This window comes from Falco biarmicus, chromosome 1 (genome assembly GCF_023638135.1).
Source record: "Falco biarmicus isolate bFalBia1 chromosome 1, bFalBia1.pri, whole genome shotgun sequence".
NCBI classification, from domain to species: Eukaryota; Metazoa; Chordata; class Aves; order Falconiformes; family Falconidae; genus Falco; species Falco biarmicus.
Window position 1 is genome coordinate 55,200,203 of NC_079288.1, and position 7,472 is coordinate 55,207,674.

General features: G+C 39.4%; 1 long non-coding RNA gene across 1 annotated transcript in view; it reads right to left on the reverse strand.

The window, feature by feature from the left end:
- LOC130143906 (uncharacterized) overlaps positions 1-6,826 on the reverse strand; it is a 52,964-nt gene extending 46,138 nt beyond the window's left edge. The window contains exon 1 of the long non-coding RNA XR_008819920.1: positions 6,681-6,826. This is a non-coding gene — a long non-coding RNA (uncharacterized LOC130143906). The remainder of the gene's footprint in view (positions 1-6,680) is intronic.
- Positions 6,827-7,472: the final 646 nt, after the last annotated feature.

Below are 7,472 nucleotides of genomic sequence, written 5' to 3' on the forward strand. Positions count from 1 at the left end.
AATTGACAGCCAGCATCCACAGCATGCAAAGTTGCTTCATCTTCCTCTTTAGATGGCAATAACTAGACCCAGTGGTTAAGCAATGGAAGTTCATTCAAAAACAACATCTGTTGGCACTTTAGACTTCAAATCACACTGCTGCGTTTGCTTTTCATCAACACTTTATTTGTGAAGAGCAGTGGCATTTTGCATAATATTTAAGAATTTGCTTATGTAAAACACAGAAGAATTACTTGTAAGATTTTGAAGAAAATTCTCATATCAAGTCACATTCTCTACATTCTCATCTAGATTCAGAATTTGTACATCCAATATTCTTCCTCTCCTTGTCTCTTTCTGAACTTTTGTTAGGCAACATGTGCTGCTTTGCACATGAAAAGCATTATTTCTGCAAAACTGGCCTTCTTCAGTTCTTTTGGTTTGTGGTGATCTGTAGTACACTGGTTTCATTGACTGCTACTACAGGGCACTACAGCATTGATAAAATCATCTGTGTTCCCCTGATAATTAGATTCTACAGATTCTGCTTGCTGACTAAAAGGCAACTTTTGAGAGTATCACTGAATAACTCCCTCACAAATCTTTATGGCCCAAACATCACAGACTGATATAGTGGCAGTGAGTTCAAAGGAGCTGTGAAAATTATATCAGCCATGGGTCAGGAGAGCAACTTATTTTTTTCACCAAGGATACTGAGATTAGAGCAGTGGAGATCCCCAAAGTATGGAGGTGATGTAGGTTCAGAAGAAATTTATACCTGTAACCTGCAGTGGTGATCAGCATGATCCCCCATGCAGCTTTGATCATGATCTTTGGAGTCCTTCTGAAGGGAAATGCTGAAGTAAGGAAGGACAAAACTATAAAAGAAGAAAATAAATTCTGAATTATAACCATTTTTAAAAGTTCTTCAGGCTTCAACCAAGATTTCCAAAGGTGACCAGTGAATTTATGTGACTCATTGGCAACACAGCAAAAGGCCCTTCAGTAAAGTGCTGAACCACCTAGAATATTCAATATATTACTGTACAGTCTTGGCAAGCTAGACTGTTCTTTGCATAAAGGTGAAAAACTTAAAAATGTTGATTTAATTTGTTATACACTCTTCTATTTCCAGTTGAGATGTTTTGTTTGTTTGTTTTAGGAGGTGATGACAGGCTAAAGAGAAGGTGGGCGATGTGGAGCTTCCTTTGTTCACAGCTGTGGGGACATTCCAGCTGCCCGTAGGACTATGACATGGTACAGACTGGGGTTATGTGTGTTCTCTTATCCTTAGGTCAATGTCCTTGTACAAAGCTGCAACACTCTCTGGCTGAGTGTTGGAGGAGGGTGAGGACAGGAGCATGCCGTGATCTGGTCACATCCCTGGCTAGAGCTAAGGCTGTCAAAACCAGGAGAAACAAGGAGCAGCAGACACCCTCCATCACCATGAGCAGCCCTTGCCTCCCTGCACAAGACCCTCCCAGCCTCAGGCCAAGGCTGTCCATGTCATGTCTTCCTGACAGCCAGAGGACATCTGTCCTAAACATCACCATGGCTAGTGCCAGAAACTGGTGGCAGCTCTCTGTAACAAGGCCAAGACACCGCCAGGGCTGTCAGTGCTGTATCAGTGTGACATGGCTACTGTCTTCTGCCACTCAAGTGAGAGGAAACAAATAAAAGAGAAAAAAAAAAGGGGGGGGGGGTAAGAAAACATTTTTAGAAATAGAAAAAGGGAAACTGCTAATGCTGAGCTGTGAAGTCAAGTAGCTGGAGAAAAAATTAAGGAAAAGCAGCTCAGTAATTTAAAAGGGAACTGAAAGTAACAAGTCCTACCCACTGCCCAATTTTAAAGGTTGGTGTGGTACTTCCTGCTGAGATTTGTGGGTTTGAAGGCTAAATTCTAGAAGAAAAATGAAGGTAATATTTCACATCTTTGGAATGAAAGGCAAACTCTGCATCCTTAAGTGGCTGACAGTGCTGAGGATGTTTCAGCGTGGACTGCCAGACTCACATCTGTCTTTCCCTGAAATGGACCAAAAGACATTGCAAGGGATGGTCTCATGCTACACACTTCTGTTTGTCACTAGAACAAAACACATAAATGAGCTTCCATCTACTTGGTTCACTGTAGACTACTACATCCTCTTGAACTGACAGGACCGGGGCAATAGGCACAAACTGAAACACAGGATGTTTGGAGGCTGTGGAGTCTCAATCTTTGGAGATATTCAAAAGCTGCCTGGACATGGTCCCGGGCAACCAGGTCTAGATGGCCCTGCTTGAGCAGAATTGTGGGACCAGATGACTCCCAGAGGTCTCTTCTAGCTTCAACCATTCTGTGATTCCTGAAAAAAAGCCTAAACAAACAAAAAAATGTGTCTTTTGCTCTGCATACCTGTGCTTAGAGCGATCTACAGAGTGCAAGTATTTTCTTCATTATATTTTTTTTATATTGGGGAGAAAGGGTGTGGCTTTGGGGTATTAGGAATTTTTTAGTTTTCTTTCTGGGATCACATCATCAAGAACTGGCTAATAAGAACTATAGAAAACAACCCTCCCCTCAGAGAATTATGCAAGTTTCATTAAATTACCCTTTCTTTTTTAAAATCTTGGGTCAAACTCTGCCTTGCTTAGAAGAATTCAGAGCAAGAACTGGTTAGATAAACTGCTGTGACACCTTTCCTCTTCCTAAGTGAAGAAAATAAAAAGTATATGTATTTAAAAAAATAATAATCAAGATTGCAGTTCACAGGAAAAACAAAAGGGTATTTACATAGTTGAATGATGACATGTTTGCAGAGTAAACACAGCCCGAGAAGGGTCCATGGGCATACAAAAAAAACCCCAAACCAAACCAAACCAAAACACAAAAGAGTGGCTTATCATGTCCTTTTCTTCATACTGTCCCACACTGTCTTCTCAGAGGAAGACCTCAGCATAGAAACTGGTGCTTAATTAGGTTTAACTTTTACTTTGCTCTTGTAGTTCACCTTTAAAAGTTGAAAGCCATTGCTTTTCATCAGGTATGCCAGAAGGTGCTGGAAGTGACACTCTGCAGTTTGTTGCAGATCCTTCCTTGGAGTCAGCAATTGTGCAGCTATCTCTCCACTCCCGTGTCCCTGGGGATTTCTCAAGGACAGGTGGCCTATTTTTCTCGTTACAGTGTCCATATCCATCCTAATTAGTTTGAACCAGGCTGTATGGATTAACAAGATCCCCTCAATAAGAGGCTTTGCGGCAAGGGTGACCTCCTACCCTCCCAAGTTGCATGAGTGTGAGCTCAGTTGCAGATATCTGGAGCAGCGTACGTGGTAGACCTGCATTCAGAAATGGAACAGGAGACCACTGTAATATTTTCCCTTTAATCCCCAGAAACCAGACACTGAATTTTTCCCTTACACAATTTTATACCGGTATAAATGCCACCAAAGTTGACAAAAAAAAAAAAACAACAACCAACAACCAATTCCAATATCTACAGGAGAAAACAGGGTCCTGAATGTACCCTGTCTGAACTTCAAGGTTGTGATGGGCCACTTGCAGTACTCAGATTATCCAGTCTTCTCATTTCTCTTTCTAGGTTATCACATTTAATATGGTGCTATTAATCATATAAATAACTTCACTTTTTTCTGTTGTAATCGCTGATTTCAGCCTATCATCTGGAATTTTTGACTGCTTTTATTGAGGATTATGCTGCTGTGGCAGAAACTAGATTTTGTTTTAATAGGATACCAAAACATGAATGCAGACAAATTGGAAGCTGTAGGTCTGCAAAGATTTCCAGAGACAACGCTTTGGGAAACTTGATAGAGCTGCATGTGAAGTAGTGTTGTTGGAAGCTGATAAGGACTAAATGTGAAGACAAAGAGCACAAAGTAGAATTGTTAAACTGAACATATGCACAGTTCACAAAAAAAAGGTGAGGTTTGAAAGGACATGAAAACCACGGCCTTGAAGTGAGTTCACACTTTTGTATTCCACCATGATTTCTACTTAGCGCTAAGATCAACAGGGTTTTACCTTGGCTGTTTTAGAAGTTTCCCATAACAAAAAATGCTGAGTTCTCACTCTGCAGTTGATTTTACTATCCTGCCTACTCTGCAGAATAAATCTCCTGAGGGCAGATTTTGCTTCCCATTACCAGTCAGAGTAACTCCAGGCTTCAGCAGAATGTTCCTGGATTGACACCAGTGCCAGTCAGGTCATGGTATCATGCCTGAAGGTCACTGTCTTTAGGAAATGTTCTTCTGTTTGTAGCAATTTCTATTTTGAATTGCTGTTCAGTTTTACCAATTACTAAAAAAAAAAAAAAATTTTTAAAAAATAATCTTTCTCCTTCCCTTTATTGTTCTTGAAGCTTCTGCTCCTTATTCTGCCACCATTATTAAGCAAGTCCTCCTTGTGCTTTTCAGTATCTGCCACCATTATTAAGCAAGTCCTCCTTGTGCTTTTTAGTAAAGTATTTATATTACAGAGGTATACCTTTACCTACTCTTTACCTACTGTTGATTAAATAATGCTTGAGTCAAAGCCTCCTGAAGACAGCAAAGCTCTCTCTTTGACAAAGTATATAAAAAATTATATACGACCCAGCACTCTTCTTTTACCCCCACCACAGTGGTCTGTAGCCACATCTGTCTGTTATTCCAGACATAACTGCATGTTGGTTCATCTGCATTTTAGCTGTCCTCTCCTGAATCTCATCTAACCTGTTAACTTCAGTTTTGTGATGAGAAGTCCCAAACTGCACACAATTCTGACTGTGCTCTTACCAAGACTGCCAAAAAGCTGTTACTTGGAAAGAAGAAAAAGTTATTTATTTCAGTCGCTCATTCTTATCCTCAGCTGACCAGACTTAGCTGCACTAGGGAGCTTTACTTGAGTAGAAGGTTTAGCCAAATATGGAAACTCATATACCATATTACATCTGTATCATTGATATTACTCCCTAATACACGAAGGATGGCAAAGTTAGAGAAATGAGATTTCTTTATAAGACAACTCTTTTTTTTTTTTATATCTATCTTTATGTTATTTTTGCAACATAGAGTCTTTTAACCCTTTCACTCAGTATGCCTCCCACTACATACACCACACTGCCATCATCCACTAGTATTTCTTCTAAACCAACAAAGTTGAAGCGATGAGTGACACAGGTAATTCAATTCTTAAATATTAATTCTCTTTAAGCAGCCTAAACCAGCCAGTCACCCATGGTTACATTTAACTGATGCTGCACTCCATCCTTGCAACCTCTCTCCTGGTTGTTGCTACACCAACATGTTAACTTGAAGGTGATCAGGCTGTATTTGTCCTATTTCACAGCACCAGCATTAAGAAAGCAGGAAACTGGGCTTCAAGTTTCATCTTGCACTCAGCCCAGTCTGTCCCATTCTGTCTCCGTGAGCCTGTGGATAGCCCACTGAGGGCTTTGGCACGAGTGCCTGACAGCATGAGAACACTGCAATAACTCTGACCACTTCTCAAAAGCTATGTCCTGGCAGCCTCTTACATGCTGTAAGAGGTTTTTACATATTGTAACTTAGGTGTTGCAACAGTTTCCAGGAGGTTTGCAGGTTACCTCTGTTGTGATAGGCTGCCACTGCATGTCACCATCAAGATAAGATAACAAAGAAAAGCTGTACGAAAGCCTCTGAAATTCTGGTGAAAATGGGCCATGTTATCCCTGAGGTAAAAGCCACCCTGGAAGTAATAACCCTGGATTTCACCTTAAGGAAATGGAAAGAAAAAAAAAAAATCATAACACTGCCTTTCATTCCCATTGCTGGATTTTGGATTTTTTTTTAGTTTAAATGTACATCTATAATTTGTAGTCTAAGTATTAACTACCATATTGTATATATACTTATTTATGCTGCAGTATAATACAGAGCTGTTGTCTGACACAGCTGAATGAAATCAAATACACCATAAATTTAAGATGCCTGTATTTACTGTGATAGTTAAGATGTTTGCATTATGCGGAAGAAATAACAGAAATCATAAACTGTGTATTAAAAGCCATGATACTTTTAACCATGGAAGGTGTTTGATCCATAAAAGAATAAAACTCTGCTATTTAAACTTGAAAGTCCAAATGCTCTTTTTTCTTAAAAATCTAGTATTGGTTTCAGTGTCTATTTGCTCTAACAACTCTTTGACTAGAGATTTCCTTGGGTATTTCAAAAAGTAAAGAATATAAACACAAGTACTTCAAAGGCTGAAAAACAAGTCCCCCCACTTATTTTGTGCTGAATGTCATACCCACATATTTTTTTCCAATTATTGTGGAAAAGGTTTCAAATATGCATCCAACAATTATGAGATACATACATTACGCAATGCAAACTATTCCTTCCTATCACAGACTTAATGCTAAATTAATATCAGGGGAAAAAAAAGAAAACAAAATCAAAAATAAAACTAAACAAACAAAAGTGCAACCACAAGAAAACTAACTAGTCCTGAAGTTGGGTATAACAGCTTTTGTTAAAAGATTTTTGAGAAGATGCTGCACTCAGAAGAATTCCTAATCACCACAAATGTAACTCTAAAATTAAGGTTAATTTCAATCTATGGAGTATCAAAGAAGAAAGACAAGCCAATGGCCCTGTAAACAGCCACTCTTTTCAAGTCATGTGAAATCCAGGAAACATTTATATTCCTGAAACTATGGGGTTGTTCAAGCTAAAACTGACCTTCCAGATATCCAGGCAACCATAACAAAACATGAGAAAATGGGTTCACCTCTTCTAATACCAGGCTTTGCTGCAAATTCAAGGGTCTGCACAACCCAATATGGCTTTGTTCTCTTGAACTTTTTGGTTTCCTCCATATAAGTCACCCCTAGTCTTGACTCTGAAGACCCAGGAAAAACCCCCAGTGCTCTAGCTTCTAAGCTGCTTATGCCTACCAGTGCTAATTATAAGTATAACCTTAAACTCTGACCTGAATTGGAGACCAAGACCCTTAAGAGGCAGAAATCACATGGAGGATCTTGTTCTCCCTGTTCAATGAAATAAATTAAATATTAAACTTAGAAGCTATTGTGTATTTCTCACCTGAAAGCCTAACTCTCACTCACTCCTAAAATTGCACAGTATCCAAGGTAACACTCCAGACTCCAATGAGAGAGACATGCCTCCCAGTAGAAGCCTTTCTTCTATCACATTTCCAGAAATCAGCCTTAATAACACCAAACATTTTCAGCTTTACTGGTGTATTCATTACAAGAATTAAACAAGACCAGCATCCTAACCACAGTTCAAGGGGCTGATGCAGGCTTATAAGAAGTAGTGAACAGTGAAGCCATGGGAAGAAGCGTCTCTTTTTTGTTAATTAGATGAAAATGAAAGGTGCAGAACAACTTGGTTCATTTCCAGGTCCTTGTGGGCTTGATTGGAAAGCCACCCACTCCAGTGATTTCCTGCTGTAACTGCACAAAAAAGAGTTTCCTCCTTATTCATTTACATCTCTTTCTTGTCCCACTT